The sequence below is a fragment of the Ambystoma mexicanum genome, chromosome 3p (assembly GCF_040938575.1).
Source record: "Ambystoma mexicanum isolate Mex_15411 chromosome 3p, UKY_AmexF1_1, whole genome shotgun sequence".
NCBI classification, from domain to species: Eukaryota; Metazoa; Chordata; class Amphibia; order Caudata; family Ambystomatidae; genus Ambystoma; species Ambystoma mexicanum.
Window position 1 is genome coordinate 920,472,343 of NC_090925.1, and position 16,626 is coordinate 920,488,968.

Here is a 16,626-nt window from a genome sequence, read left to right on the forward strand (position 1 = left end):
CTATGAGTGGGTCTCCAAGTGGTTCTTGGCTTCCTGTGAGAGAAGGTTGACTGCTCTCAGGAGTGTCTACATTTAGTTGTGCTTGAAGTTCTTCTTCTTGTTGCCGTTCATTGTCCAACATGTTTTTGCACTGTGCACAATTTACATCTGTTATAGCGTTTTCACTTGCATTGAAAGCCTCTTCATAGGAGGCATGGTGTCCAATAAATATTCTCCTTTTCTCCATAGTTTAAAAAGTTGCAGTAGGGACATATAGTAAAGTTGTTTATGTTGAGGAGTTTTTAATGATAGCTACATATGATTAATGAGGCTGTGTTTGGTAAGTTTAACCAGGCTGCCCTCACAACTTTCTGCTATGTATTTACCTTTTTTCTCATCTGGTTCAATATTGTTTTTATGTGAGAAGTTTTGGGCTATGTGGTATAGAGACATGGTTTCCAAAGTAGTACTCTGGTTTGTGTAGTATTTGTGCAATAAATGTTTTTCAAAATGTCCTGGCTGTTGGGATCATTTTTGGCTATTGTTTCTGTGTCTTGGTACAATTTGAGAACTCTTTTTCTGGATGCAGTAGGACCCAGGCTTAGCCAGACTATGTTTTCAGATTTCCCATACAAGGCTGTGTTGGTTAAATGGTCTGCGGCTTCGTAGCAGCCACATTCTCTATGAGAGAGCATTTTTATGCCAAAGCTGTATAGATTTTTGTGACAATGTTTTGCCAGATGATATGTCTTCCCAGAGGTCTTTCAGCTCTGTTTTCTCAGCTTTAGTTAAGAAGGCTGTGAAATATCATGCAACTGCAGTGGAATTGTCTGCAATGTACTGCACATCTATTTTTGCATTCCACAGTAGGGCAATGATTGCATTGTAATCATAAATGTACTTTGATGCTTCGGTCTTATTATGCGGTATGTGTTCTTAGGCAACTTGCCTTTCACACTGCGTCTAATAGAAGACATGAAGCTGTTTACTTGTCCTTTTGCTGAAACTGGTCTAGAGAAACCAAAGCAGCCTTTAGTGTAGTATTTGCCTTTGTTTTTACATGTGCGCCGATAGTACTTGCCACACTTGTGTCTTTGAAACCTCAAAATGTGTGCATGAAGGTCACTATGTGCGCTTTCTGGAGGGATTTCGCAAGTGACATATTTTTGAATGAACTGCAAAACAGTGGCATCACTGTTTTGCCCAAATTTAGGAGCATCTTTAATCCACAAAAGCATGTGGATGCGTGGTGCTCCTCTGGATTGATGTTCTTTCCCCCAAAAGAAGTGTTGCATTTCTCTGAGGGGAGGAATTGTTTTATTACAGATGAAGTGCAGCATGGCAATAAAGTGGTGATGGAAGTACCTTGACACATTTACAGGGTCAAGAGAGTAGAGTTCTCCTGGTGTTTTAGTGTCTATCCCAGCTTTGTTTTTGTTTGCTATGCGTAGTAAATCGTGCAAGTCTTCCCTTGCATACTCTGCACAACTTAAAGTGACGAATCATGTGGGTGGGCTAATGTTGCGTAACATAAACCGTACATCTACATGATGTCGGAACCAGTATTCTTTGGTACCACGCATGTTTGCCAAGAGATTTGTAATACTTGACTGTAAAACTTCATCTTTCTCTTGCACCTTTTGAAGTAGCAGCATAGCAGACATGCTTAAAAAAGTGGAACCTGTTTTCAATGTGTGGGCAGCTCCGTAACAGAGTTGCTAGTTCACTTTCAAAGAGGAGGTGGAATATGTATTCAATGTTTTGTCTGAATCTGGGGTCTTCAGAATACATTCGTAAAGAGTGCTGTTTTTATCATACCTTCCACCTTTTCAAGTAGGAAAGAGTAGGGTAAAAGCTTGCGCTTTTACACTTTTTTCCCATACGCTGATTGCAGATCCTTTGTCTTGCCACATTTGATATGGTTCTAATGCATTGTCTATGGTATCTTCAGAGTCCAGTGGGTGAATTGTATATTGGTCTAAAACATTGGAGGCTGTAGTCGGATCTAGAATTTCAAATTGGCCAGTTGATGAGGAATCCTGAATTATTTCTGTGGTTTCTCTCAGGTTTTTTTCAATGTTTATTTCTTTGTAGTATACATTGTTCTCTTTAAGCTAATGCAGGGCTTCGCTAATTTTGTTTAAGTCTACTAGTTGTGCCAATATTTTGTCTTTTGTAGGTACACCATTCACTAAGATAATCAAAGAGTGATCTATTGGCTGTTGCACATTTTCTTTAAGATCTAATGGCAAATAAACTACTTTGCAGAAAATGCCTTTCATTAATTCAGAAGGAGGCAACTTGCCAGTTTTCGGTTGAAGGCGTGTTATTGCTTGAAATGGGTGTACTGTTTGGATAATAATGTTATCATACAAATTAAGCTGTTGGAGTGGTTTTGGAAGTGGGAATAGTTCCAAGTTATGACTTGTAGCCTGTGAAGGCATTTGGAGTTAGTAATGTCATATTTGTTTTTTGCTATAAGATAGCGTGCTAATCGGAACCATTCGGATTCGTCATTGTCTTCTATTTTGTACATATATCTATAGTTTTGGTGCTCTTTGTATAAAAAGTTCTGCGACAACACACACATACTTGGTTTGGTACTTCAGCAGAAGTGCTTTTAAACTTGGCTATTTGTTTTTGTATGTGTGTAACAGAAGGTTGGTATCTGCCAGGTTGTTGCTACTCTCTTCTAAAGTTACTGGATTTTTTAAGTGCTTTTCACTTCCAAAATATTGACTTTGGATGTGATCTATTTCTTCCAGCAGTTGTTTGGCTGTACCATTTATGAGAATGTGATTTAAATGCTGCATTCATAAGCAGGACTTTGCATATTAGAGTCTCTGAACGAGATTTCGTATAGTAGAATGGTGTGTTGATAACATTTTGATGTGATGGAAGGTGCTTTTGCAAGCAGGCCTGGAAATGCAGGCTAATGAAGGTCCTTGCAGTGCTGTCTATTTGCGCACCGGACAAGAGTCCATGGTTTGTAATATTTTAATTTTTAATTTGTCTTTGGCTTTCACATATTGATTAAGGAACTGCCACAAAGATTTGAAGGATTGTTCTCGTACGTTACACATTAAGGTGCATGGCCATTTGTAGACGGGACAGATTTGTTCTGTGGAATGGAGAGTTGATTGTAAGTTTGTTTGGGATATTCTTTCAATTAGTGTTTCTTCTGGAATAATAGTATTGTCTACCTTTTCATATGATATTATATGATATGGCATTTATAACGTGCCTATACACAAGTGTTTCAAGGCGCAACAAGGCAGGGGAGGGGGAACAAAGGGAAGACAGAACAACGATCCTACTAGGCCAGGTGACATTCAGATTGCGCAAGTGCAAGTCGAGGGGGAAAAGGCAAAAGGGAGAGGGGGAAGAGAGAAGGGAAAGTGCAGTACATGAGATAGTAGAATAAATACGTTTTTTTTTTAAAAAGCCGCCACTGGTGGCAAGTGCAAGGTAAGTGCAGAGATAAGAGCTGGTAGGGGGACTGTAGGGATACAGAAAACAGTCCTCAGTGCAAGGGTTGTCAGGGAGCAGTGCAGGTGGGCAACTGGCAGGGCCTGGGCCCGAGAATCAGAAAGGGTGGCCAGGTAACAAGTGCAGTTACTGCCAGGAATTCAGCAGGGGAGAAGGCGAGAGAAAGCAGAGGCAAAGAGGAAGGTTTTGAGGTGCATCCGGAACCGGAGAGGGTGCTCCTCAAGTTTCAGGGAGCAGGAAGGCTGTTCGAGGGGTAGGCCCCTGCCGAAGAGAGAGATCTACCACCAACTCGTTGCTTGGAGAAGCGACTGACCCTGAGGGAGTTGGATGCGGATGAGCAAAGAGCTCGAGAAGGAAGATATTTAGGAAGAGAGAGTTGACGGTATCGGGGCCGCAGGCCCAGAGGGCCTTGTGGACAATGCAGAGGGTTTTGAACTTAATCCTTGCAGCCACTGGGAGCCAGTGCAGGGATTTCAGTCCTGGAGTGATACGATCCCTGGGCTTGAGGGCAAGGACAAGTCTCACAGTCCTGTTCTGGATGAGTTGCAGAGGGTGGAGAGTAGAGGCAGGCAGATTTAGATAGAGGCTGTTACAATAGTCCAGCCTAGAGAGAACCAGGGCTCTGGAGACAGTGAGCTTCTGGGGGAAGGAGAGGAAAGGAAGAATACCTTTAAGCAGGTGCAGCTGGTAGTGTGACTTCTTAGAGACGTCAGAGATGTGAGGAGAGAAGGGGAGTGGGGAGTAGAAGATGACTCTGAGGTTTTTAGCCTTGCAGGTGGGAGCAGGAAGAGGGCCAAGAGAGGCCGGCCAGAGAGCTGCAGGGAAGGAGGGAGCGGGTATGCCAATGAGTAGAATCTCAGTCTTATTGGCATTAAGGCAGAGGTTGTTGGCGGTGCACCATTCATGGATGGCTGACAGACAGTCAGAGATGAGGGAAGGAGAGGAGGAGGCCGAGGATAGCCTGAAAATGAGCTGGGTATCGTCCGCATAGCACTGAAAGTTGTGGCAAAGAGCGGCGATACGGTGGGCAAGGAGTGCCAGGTATTGGTTGAACAGCCAGGGAGAGAGGTTAGAACCCTGGGGGACACCCTCGGCCACTGCTATATATGGCAATTGGGTTTGTTTGCTCTTGTTTGTGTGCCTCTTCATTGAAATATGGCTCTGTGTTGGTTGTATGAGACCACTCATCTACACAGAGGTTTGCAAAGGTATCTGTGTTGATATTGTTTATGATGCAAAGTATTTTTTGTAGTTTAGTAATTAATTTTGTTAGTGGTTTCATTCTGTTTAAAATTAATATTAATAATTTTTGTTTGAGGAGCATTGCACTGTCTATGAGAGCTTCCAGTATCTGTTTTCTGCTGTAAGTTTTAAGGGGTGAGCGTGATGTTTCTCCTGCTTTTACAAGGTTCTGAAGGATTCTATGGTAGAAGATTTTTTGTAAAATTCATTTTTTGGACTGCCTAGTTGTGGCTATGTTAATGTTGGTCGATGTAGTGATAGCACTACTGGTAGTTGCATTCTTTTAAATACATTTAGTTTTAGTTTTACATTTTGGAAGAGAAGTCACACTTTTGTCCCTGCTGCCTGGTGTCTGTGTTGCTCAGTGACTGTATTAGCTGTTTTGTTTGAACTAGTCAGCTAGAGGTAGATGGCCATTTTGCATGATTTGAATTTTGTTTGCTCTATTTCTGCATTGTTTTCTACAGATTGCTTTTTGGTAGGCATTGACTTGTGTCTGTTGTAGAAAAAAGGATAGTGTGGGTTTGGAATTTGTGCAATGTATTTGTGTGTACTGTGCATGAGTGTTTGAATATGAAGGTAGGTATACGTAGAGGAGTGTGATTGTAGAAAGGGCTATTACTTTTGGTTGGGAAGGTTGTAGTGCTATGTGTGTGTGTTCCTGTGGGAAAGGTTTGCTTCAGTGTGTATGACAGTGTAATGTGGTTGAAGAAATAAGGACATCATAATGTTTTTAAAAAACGAGGGGGTAGTAACATACTGGTGTTCTGATGAGAATAGAAACAGTGGACCAGGTAAGGGTGAATCGAGTTTTCTGAGGTTGGATAAAATTGTCTACGCTGCAATAGAACAACACTGTACTGCCTGAGTAACAGGTAGAACACTACAACAGTACTGCACTTACTTTGTTGGATGTGAAGAGTTGGTTTCTTCTGGGTTTTAACTTCCAGCAGAAACATCACTAGCTTTTAGGTGGCGGTTCTTCACTGCAGTTGTAAAAGAAGGAAGTTAGTGGGTATGTGTGTTAATGGTACAGTAATAGCAGTAGGAGAACACATTCTTTTAGATTCTAGGAGGATTTGTTGGCAGGAAGAGTTAGTGTGTGTGTGTGTGTGTGTGAGTGTGTGTGTGTGTGTGTGTGTGTGTGTGTGTGTGTGTGTGTGTGTGCGCAATTGTACAGTACAGCATGCAAGGGGATACTTGGGAGTGTTTGCATTGCTGGTATGGGGGTAGTCCTGCAGTGAGAACTGTGGCGTAAATGGGGCTGTGTTTTTGAAGGGTGCAAGATGTTTTTTGCACTTTTTGTTTTGGAAATGGATTAGTGGAAGTTATGGTGTAGTGAGAAAAAGGGCAGAAAGATGTAGAGATTGGAAAGGAGAAGGTTACTTTGTGTGGAATGTTGTTAATTTTGTGACACATCGATGTTCGCAATATGAGTACAGAAGTTATTTTCTGTTGTTTCATTTATCTATACAAATGTATACATAACACTGTTTTCAATGTAGATATGCATTGCTTTGCTTTCCTCCCAATGGTGGATTTGGTGAATTGTGAAATGCATATAATTGCCATGCTTTGCTAACATACATGCAGTTTCCCTTTTTTGTGGGCATTTTACATAGGATCTGGCATTTGAATGTGCTGTGAAATGTTCGCCATGTGGTTTTGCATAAACAAAATCACAGGCAGTGGTGCTTGAATTGAAATATGTGGTTTGTAGGTGTTATGTTAGTGGGCAGTACAAGAAAAGTGCGAAAGCAAACAGCAGTTTAAGTAACTGTCAGTTGATTTGAGGAGACAATACCAATGACAGTATAATTATTGAGTAGGTTATGCAGGGCAAGTTGCAGGCACCCTGTTCAGATGCATACAATCTATGTACTTGCAATGGTTTGGTAACGTGCAAATACACGCCAACCGTCCCGATTTAGGTGGGAGACTCCCCATTATTTGATAAAAAAAGATTGTTTTTTTTTAACTGCCACCTGAAATAAGTAAAACCCCAATGCATTCCGATGGGGAAATTATTTCCTCTTGCTTTCTGGAGTCGAATGTCCCTCCTAGGTAGTCGAGAATGTTGGCTTGTATGCATATATGTAGTTTTTATAGTCTGTGTACATTACAAAATATATGCATACCTGTAGTTTGTGTTGATGGATTGTAGATGTGGATGAATCTGCAAGTAGAAATCGTGGAGAGTTTCACAGTACTTTTGGATGCAGGTGCTTGGAAATCATACGAGATCTGTTTTCTGAGTTTCGAATAGCAGATCTGCAGTATTCTAGTGAGTTGATAGAGTTAGATGTAGAGATCTTGCATGTGATTGGTGGATGGTTGTGGGACTGTTTACCAGTAGCCAATGAGAAAGTGCTGTGAAGTGGAAGGGGAAGAAGGGCTGCCCCAGTGTTACAGGATCCTCGAACACTGTGGTTGTTCACAGATCACACGTGCCACATCCAGGCCTTCTCAGCATGCCTAGCATGGAAATGGGACTGTGGGGATTATCCAAACAGGTGTTCATGGTGTGCTTAACAGGAAGGGAGGGTAATACTTTTTTTCATTGCTGTTTTGGTTGCGTAATGAAGATGTCTGGAGTTATTGTATGGAAAGTGGGAGATTCGTTTGTATGTTATCTGGAGAGCTATGCAAGGGCAAGAGCGTTTTCTGCAGATCTTGTTTTCCTGGTGGCTTTATGGCACAGTGTGCCTGGCCGCAATTTGCAGGCACTGCTTGCTGTTTGCAGAAACATGGCTACTTTTGGTAGTCCTAATGTTTTGGGTGGTGCACTGTGGAGGAGAGCAGTTTGGTTGAAATTGTTTGTGGAAGACCTAATGGTGCTTTTCCCTACTGCAAAGGTGTTTTTTTATGAAATAATATCAAGAGCACAATGGAACAATCCCAAGGTATTCAATCCCCAGCAAAATATCGGAAGGTGTCTTGTTAATAGAGACATGGGTGAAGTTTTGCGACGTGCTGCAATGTCTGTTTTCTCCAATGAGAACACTGATTCCCTTAGTGTGTACTACTTTACTTGAGATAGCGTTTCATTGTCCTTTCTTGGAAATGCTTCTTTTTGTGGGAACCTAAGGATGCTTTGCAGAGGTTGATGTAAGGCAGGAAGGAGGAAAAGAAGAGACAAAACCTGAAAAACATAGAAAACAAAAGGTGTTTTTTCAGTAGCACCTAAAAAAAATAAATAAATGCTCTTTTCAGAGCCACCACAATAGGAAAAATCTCCTACCCTGGGTTAAATTTCTCTCACCATCCCCTTGAATTGTCCGATTTATCTGCAAACCCCTGTGTAGGTCGTGGATTGCATGTGCCAAATAAGGACTTCTCAGGATGGTAGGCATGGAAATGGGACTGTGGCAGAATGTCTGTTTGCTGAGAGGAGTGCAGATTGCTATGGCTATGGCTGTGGGCCTTATTCCGAGTGCGGCGGTAAGGTGTTAACGGCACCGGTAAGGATGCCGGTGCCATCAACCCCTTACCACCACATTCCGAGGTCCCTTAGCAGGAGCTGCTAAAGGACCAGGGAGCTAATAATGGGCCCGTTATTAGCTCCCTCCCCATTCTCATTGAGCCCTATGGGGGCTCGAATGGGAATGGGGATGGCTTCCCTGAATGGGGAAATACCGGGTCCTCCAAGGTTACAATGACCCGGCAAGTCCCCATTCAGGGAACCCAGACCCGGTATGCGGTAAGGGGGTAGCCATGGTGCTAATAGCTCCATGGCTACCTCCAAACTCAGAATGAGGCCCTGTGTCTTTCAGGAGGCAGAGTGTGTGGATTTTGGGGGACTCGTGGATACATTGGTTGTAGATGTATGCAGAGCAGTGTCGAGTGGGTAAACATCTTGGATTCCCAAATCTGGATGTGTACTGGTATGGAGTGCGTGGTATGAAGGCATGCATTTGCTTCCCCTTTGTGCCACTTTGGTGATGCAGCGTCATCCAGCTATTATCATTGTTCATTGTGGAGGGAACTGTTTAGGCCATGTTACTGGAATCTCTCTGCAGTTTGCGATGAAGGAGGCAGTGCGGAAAGTAATGGACATGTTCCCAAACTCTTGAGTAATTCTTTTGCTCATTGTCCAGAGACAGATGTGGCTGCGCTCTTCATCATTTGGTCCACAAATGGAGAAAGCCTGATGCAATGTGAAGAAGGCTGTTTGCGCATTTCTACGAAATGTGGATATTTCTTCCTTCGACAATGGAAACGTTAAATTTCGTAGGACCAAAATTTTCCGCAGAGATGGAGTCCATCTTACTGATGGTGGCAATCATCTTTTTTGCGCAATATCCAAAATGCTTTTCAGCCATTTTTGCAAGCCTAGCAAGCATGTGTGCAGTATGTGTTTGCAGTTCAACACTTCCAAGAACAAAAAGAAAAACCCCAAAAAGGCTCTTTGAGGTAGGGGGCAGTTTCCTTCATGGTCCCAGACCGCAGCCTCGAAACCACTCCATAACTGTTCACCCCTGCAGAGTACTGTGTCGCAGTACACACACAAAACAATGACCTTTGAAAGGTAAGGATCAACTCTGTTGTGTATGGCCTGTGAGGCTGTTGGAGAGATCTGCTGCCTCACAGGAGTGTCCCTTGTGGTGACAGGAGCAGATGTTGAGGATGCTGTAGTGGAAGTCAACCTACTACCCTATTAGATGGGGAAGACCCTCGAACTGCTGCTCTGTGGCTGAATCTCAGGTGTCGCTGCATGGAGGTAGCTCCATAACCGTACAGCCCAGGTTTGCCATGACTGAGTACCATCAGGCACTCATTGCAGCGAACCTTGGCTGCACTAGCATTTGGCTTATTTCCAACAGTGGTAAAGAGCTCCCACACCTAAAACTTCAGTTGGCAGGTGCTTATGGGGACTTACACCACCTCATTCTCTTCATCCTCTTTTTCCTCCTCTGCATCGTCATGCCGGTTCCCCTTTCTATGCTCTTGGGGAGGTGGTGGTGGTGTTGGTGTGGGTGGGGTTGGTGCTGAGGCAGAGGCAGCAGCAAAGGTAGACATGGATGCGATTATCCAAGTAAAAGTAGCCTGGATCCACTAACAGATCAATCTGCAAAACAGCAGGAACAAAGCACTATCCTAAACAGCAACGTGCAGCAGAAGTTCTGGAAATTTAGCAACACCAATGCCATTTGCAGCCAAGTGCACTGAGCAGCAACCCAGCAGTAGCAATGCAGCAGCAATACAGCAATAGCAATGGCAATTACACCAAGTGCTCTGTCATGGAAATCCAAAAAGAGATTGAGGAGCTGCACTGGGGTGTGGCCTTTTATGGGGGTTCCGGGGAGCACTTTGCAGACAGTTGCATGCTTCACGGACACTTCAAACCCCAAGCTGGGCTCAAAAAGTTGCAGAAAGTGCTCAGATGGCTGAGGGCATAGTCTGGGATGTCTGCAAGGGTGGCGGTCCACAGTAAATCACCTTGGATTGGCCTAAAAGCACTTTTTGGGTGTTCGGGGGCCTGGACCCTGTTCGTGAATAAGGGCCTATGTTGAGCGTGGGTGCGGTCACATGATGATGTCTCAAACGTTTGCGAATGGGATGGCTGTCTGTAGGACACCTATGGCACGGGCTCATTGTACGCATGCGCATAGGTGTCCTACGGACAGGGTTGGGGTACTCAAACAAATTAAAAGTGCGACACACATGCAGGGGACAGTTCCGAACAGGCGCAGTGTTCATAGGATTCAGGGTGTGCGATGCGCATGCCCCTAGGTGTCCGCCGGACAAGGGTGGGGTCCCCGACCTAATGAAAGTACGTCACCGCTTTGCGGACATGCCGGACAGGCCTGCTGTTCGAAAGACCCGGGGGAAGTGATGCGCATGCCCGCATGTGTCCACCCAACAGGGCAGGGGTCACCAACTAATTAAAAGTGCGCCACAACTTTGTGAACATGACGGACAGGAGCATTGTCCGTAGGACACAGGAAATGAGATGCGCACACGCCCAGGTGTCCGCAGGACAGGTGTAGGGTCTCAGAACTAATTAAAGGTACGTCACATGTTTGTGGTCATGCAGACCGGCAGGGGGTGCTACGGACACCTCCATTTTGAATGCAGACTTTCTGGACAGGCGCGGGATTCGTAGGACACCTCCATTTTGATTAATTGCGGACATCCCAGGAATCAGCGGATTCAACACAGGGATTTAAAAAAAGAAAACACATAAACACACAGCAAAAATGTACACATAAAACTTTATTTACACACATAAATACACAGAATTAGGAAAGGGAAGGGGTAGCAGAAATGGAAACATATTTAGGGGAATTAGGGTTTCCACATGTGGGCTTCAGGGGACGAAGGGATTAGGGTCTCATCGTAATGTATTTGTTTACACAGAATTTGTGAGGATGGCTGGCTGGGATAGGGGGAAGGGACACAGGTGCAGGTGTGGCAGTGGTATTTAATTTTCTCCATGATATGTTCCTGTGCAAAATCTTTTAAGTTGGCAAAAGTGTTCAGCAATTGCTCAATTTTTGCGTCCTGGCTCTCTAGTTTATTTTGTATAGTGTTTGATTCATTTTCTATGTGCCCATGCACTTGTGGAGGAGTTGCTGTTTCTGGACCATTGTCTTCTTTTCCCTTATTTACTGTTAAAAAATAAATATGTTTCAGGTACATGTGAAGTAATGTGCATTAATTGTCTTACTTTTGAAACTTCACTGTGTACTATTGGAGTTACTGCCTTCACTCATTTCATCACGAGGGAAATGTTCTTCCAGCCACTGCAGGGTGCATGCCATTTCTGTGTACAAAAAGTGAAAAATGTTTTACTACTGCTGTACACAGAACAGACTGTATAAATTATAGGAAAAAATATAGTGCACTTACTACTTTGTAGTACAGTTGGGCTGTCAGTACTTTCCACTTGTTCCGCTGACAGTTGTTTCTCAGTTTGTATATAATGCAGCATTGAGGTAATACTGTTGAAGCACAGGTTATTTTTGTGCTTGGTGCATTCCATTATGTTGCATACTCTATGCAATTGCATTGCTGCTTTTGTAATGATAGAGTTTGTAAATCTATTTAATTTTTTGTTAGAATTCACTTATATGTTGGTCTTTAAAGACGTTCTGTTTCTTTGCTGTATGCTACCATAATATGAAACAACCCCTGCGCTATTGGGCAGTGTGGACGCTGCCCGACACCCACGAACAGTCGCATGGTCTGTGGTCCCTGTGGTTATTAGCGTTGTACCAGGTGGTTCAGTATGTTGTAGTGTACATGTATACATATTAAGGGTATCCTGTAAAAACCTAGCAAATTCAGTGAAAAAACTTTGTTAAAGGGACATTATGGTTAAGTTGCATTAATAAAAACCTATCAAATTCAGTGCAAAAACTTTGTTAAAGGGACGTTATAGTTAGTTTGCACTAATGACAACCTATGCATATTATGGTTACAAGTAAAACCGAAAAAACCCAGAAATTTGCTAGTTATGGTAAGCTAAGCAACCATAATTTGTGCCACCACCGTGCACTGCTAAGACTAACACCAGTGACATCCAAGATGACATTACAAAACATCTAAAAGCAAGCTGCATCACAGAAACAGCGTGTTTTGTGGGGGAAGGGGAGAGGGCTGGGGAGATGAGGAGGCTATCTGGGGAGTGAGGGGAGCTGGTACAGATGAGAGGGCCACTTGGTGATGGGTTAGGGGGGCAGGAGAGCATTTATTTTCCAGCCATTTCTTTGATAGTCGCGGCTATATTCGAGGCTATAAAGGACTACATATAGCCACTGGTAAGAGTAGGTCTGTGCCCATGGCTATACATTTTGTGGTGTCTGTATTTTATTTCTTTTTAAAAGATATTTCTATAGGTATAGTGACATCGGCGGTGAAAAATCACTGGCCAGTGACAGAGTAGGTATTTGGGAGTCTTATATATTTTGGCTGTGTGTTTCAGACTTTTACATGTGAGACTCTGGAGAAAAAAGAAGAACATAGCTTAAAAAAATAAATACAAAACGGAGCCACCCTACTTCAGTTTTTTATAACATGTGTATTCTCACCCCTGCTATCTTGTGTAATTATACCTATTAAATGTACCCACACCTATTTTACTGTCATGTATTATATTCTGCTTTCTACAATTACCTTACACAGCTACACAAGCAGTCTTTTACTTTATTGATCTGTTAACTTCTATTGTATTATAATACCTGGAGTGAGTCCTCCCTTTAACAAAAAAATATGTAACAGCGGTTATGAAAAAAGGCCAATGAACTCTAACTGGCGTTACATTAAAAAAAATGTTTTTGGGCATTAGTTTATTGTATTTGTGTATTTATATGTGATAAGTAGTTCTTAAAAGGACTGTTGTTTTGGGGGTACAGTGAGTGTAGTATTTTAGTACATTTGAAGTACTGTTTTGATGTTGGTAAGGAACACCATATTTCCTTCATCGGTTAGGTGTACTCCATCATGTCCATCCATAGAAATTGTCCATGTAGAACTGTATGTTGTTGTATGAAATCCATAATTGGTTGTGGTCTCTCATGAAAACTGAAACTACTTTACTAACATTTCTCTGTGATTTTTCAATTTTACCATTTCATTTGGTGGTCCATCTCACTTTTTTGCCTCTGAGTCAGATTGCAAAAGATCAAAACGGTGTGAAGAAAAAGTTCCATTCGTTGTTCCAAGTCTTGTTTCATCATTAAAATAAGGGACCCATGAGGGGGCGCACACTGGCGAATGCAGCAGCCTCTGTGAGCTCCAGTGGACGTTGAGGCTGAAGATAAAATAATTAATCAAAAAACAGCTCGCTATAATATTTAAATCATCCTGAAGGACATCTGAAGATCTGAGCTGCCTGCTGGTGAAAAATCTACAAGATCGGTGCTGTAGATCGAGAGATATATCGTGTGGAAAGCGGATTCCCCTGTGAGGCGCTCTCCGGGACCTGGAAGGCGAGCAAAGTTGACTCAGACCGAGTGAAATACTTCCTCTGTAGGCCGCCTCATCAGGTCCACAACTGGAAGAACTGCATATCCTCACACCCGCCCCCCCAGCACAAGACCGCTGGCGCTCCGGGTTACCCCGTTGAGTGCTAGTGGAAGAAAGCACCCTTCAAGCACGGGGATCCAGCCGTGAAGCACCGCCGTCAGGATGCCGGTAAGATCCGTCAGGAGGTAGAAAAATCTGACTTGTACAAGCCCACCCAGTACGGAGGGGGCACATACCGCTGCCCACAGGGAAACGCTGATTCCTCACTGAGGAGATACTAACGCTGGGAAGCGCTACGCCCCATACTGAATTGGAAGATCCCCTCTGCACTCCATAATATGCGCCCGTCTCTCTGGGAGCATCCGCAAGACCCCTCTCCACCCGGAATGAGCAAACACACCAACGCACGGCAGCAAGAAATCAACAAAGGGACACCAGGGAAAGACTTGGAATAGTTGCACGACCAAACCAAAAGGCTTAAAATGTATGTGCTGAAGCCCAGTCGCCTATGTGTGGCGATGCCAGGCTGTGTGACACTCGACTCAGAGTATTCACAATGCGGACACAGGCAAAGTGTCCAAAACCCCCCCTGATGCAAGCAGGAGTCCACGTTTTTGACATTTGGAAACAACACCCATAGACAGAACGCCGACAAGAAGGACGCCTGAATGTCAGCCTCCTCAGAGACCTACAAGTAATGGCGAATTAGCGGCGTTTAGCTCAGACTGCCACCCAGAAGCAGTGAGAGACCAACTTCCCTCCGGTCCAATCCCGACTTAATTTGGGGCGAGATTGCAAGATATCAGCCCGATAGGGGCGCCCCGGAAGTCCAGCGAAGGAGCGGGGGTGTTCACTTTCCGGTACTCCGAGACTGCCGAGAGCCATGCAGCAGACGGACTCAAAACCCTCCACCCACAATGCCATCCAGCAGGCCTGAGGAAAAGCAGCTCTGAACTGGGGGGCGGGGGCTCTCTCTGTCAACAGCTGCAACAGAAGCGAGACGCCAAGTCGTGGAACAGTGCGGCACAGAGGCTCTAGTGCACATGATACAACCCGGTAAGGTGTGGATCCGGGAGGGGGAAACAACTCACTATAGTCTCTGCAGCACTTGAAGCACCTCTACCACCAACCACCCCCTCGGTCCCACCCAAAGCTGGGCCATACCCGCTGCAACTTTAACAGTGAGACACACGTGCGCAATGGACAGTGACACAGAGCGCAATCCGACATTACGCGCAGAGGGAGAGGGGAGACTCTCATAATCAGTGACTCCCGAAATAGTCCCTTCCTGACCCCAGGGAAAGTTGACTCAGACCACTGTAACACAGGCACAGCCTGTAGCGTGCCACGGGAACAATTACCATCATCTGTTAGTACCCCCAGAATTAAAGGGCCATAAAACTGCCAATGAAACTAGTTGAAGTCTCCAAAAACTTGCGTTGTAGCCTAGAAAACAGTACTTCGCAATGAGTCTTGACTGCGAAGTGTAGCCACAAACCTCCAATGACCCTTCAGCCTCAATATCTGGTCACCAGCACACAAGACATCTCAATAAAGAAAGATCAACGCAAGAAGCCCACTAAGTGTTCCCTGAGCACGTAGGCACCCCCACTCCTCACACAATAACAGGAGGGGTGGTGACCGAAAGCAGACAGCTGGGCCTGGACCCATGTGAGGCAAAAACAGAATAACCTGTCAAAGCAGAAGAGCTCAACCTCCCCACAACTTAGGAGATAAGGCAGTGAAACGTGATGGAAGAGACAAAAGAGGGGCAGGCCCTGCCCAGCATAGCCCAAAGCAGAGACAAGTGACTTACCAACGTGCAGGGGCAGACCAAACGGGCAGAGTTGTGGTACGAATGCGACCCCCGAAGAAGGGGATGAAACAAAAGCAACGAAAGAAGTAGAAGCACAAAGGAACAAGCCTCCTCTTGTTCTGACACTCAAAAGGGTATCCTAGCAGATCCTGAGTGGCACTAACCGCTCCGAACAGGAATAATACAGATGCCAGGGACGAAAGCGCGATCCGGACACTTGAAAATGAGAACTCCGGCCAAAACCCAAGGAGCCCAACTAGAAAAGTGCTGGAGACAGGGACAGCCAACGAACAGCGAATCACCCTCCCCCCACCCCGCTGGAACGACCCAACTATGCAATGGCACCACCACTGAACCCTATGGCGTCAGACAAAGAGGAACTCCTAAATTGTTTAAAGGGGATGGAATCTAGACTCACAAATACGTTTTACAATCAGTTGGAACAGAAGAAGGAGGAACTGAAATCCTCCCTCCAGGAGGTAAGGAGAGAAATGGCAGACATAGGAGGCAGAATAGATATTGTCGAAAACGGTCTGTCAAATGTAGCAGAAGAAACTAACCAGAACAGTGTCCTACTAGACCAGCTAGCCACTGCAACAACCAATCTGGAACTACAAGCGGAAGACCTTGAGAACCGATCAAGAAGGTCTAACATCAGGGTCAAAGGTCTGGCCGAAACGATCCAGGATAATGACCTCAAAGACACCATGCAACAATGCTTCAGCAGCATGCGCTGGACACGCAGCCAGACCAGATTGGGTTTGATCGGATACACAGAGTCGGCCCAAAACGAAACGATCCTATTTCAAGGCCGAGAGATGTCCTGATAGCAGTAACGTCCTACTGCCAGAAAGAAAACATCCTGAGAGCAGCAAGACCCTACAATGATCTCACAATCAACGGCTCTCACATTCAATTATACCAAGACCTAGCTTTGGTCACTCTCCGCAAGAGAAGAATGATGCAGCCAATTACAAAAGTACTCCAAGCAAAGCAGATACGATACAGGTGGACACACCCGTTCGGCCTCTCCTTTACGTGGGAGGGCAAGCAGCAGAAAATCACTGCCTGCGAGGAGGACTGTTCAATCCTACAGCTAGAGGAAGACCAAGTTTGTCCGAATGACCGAC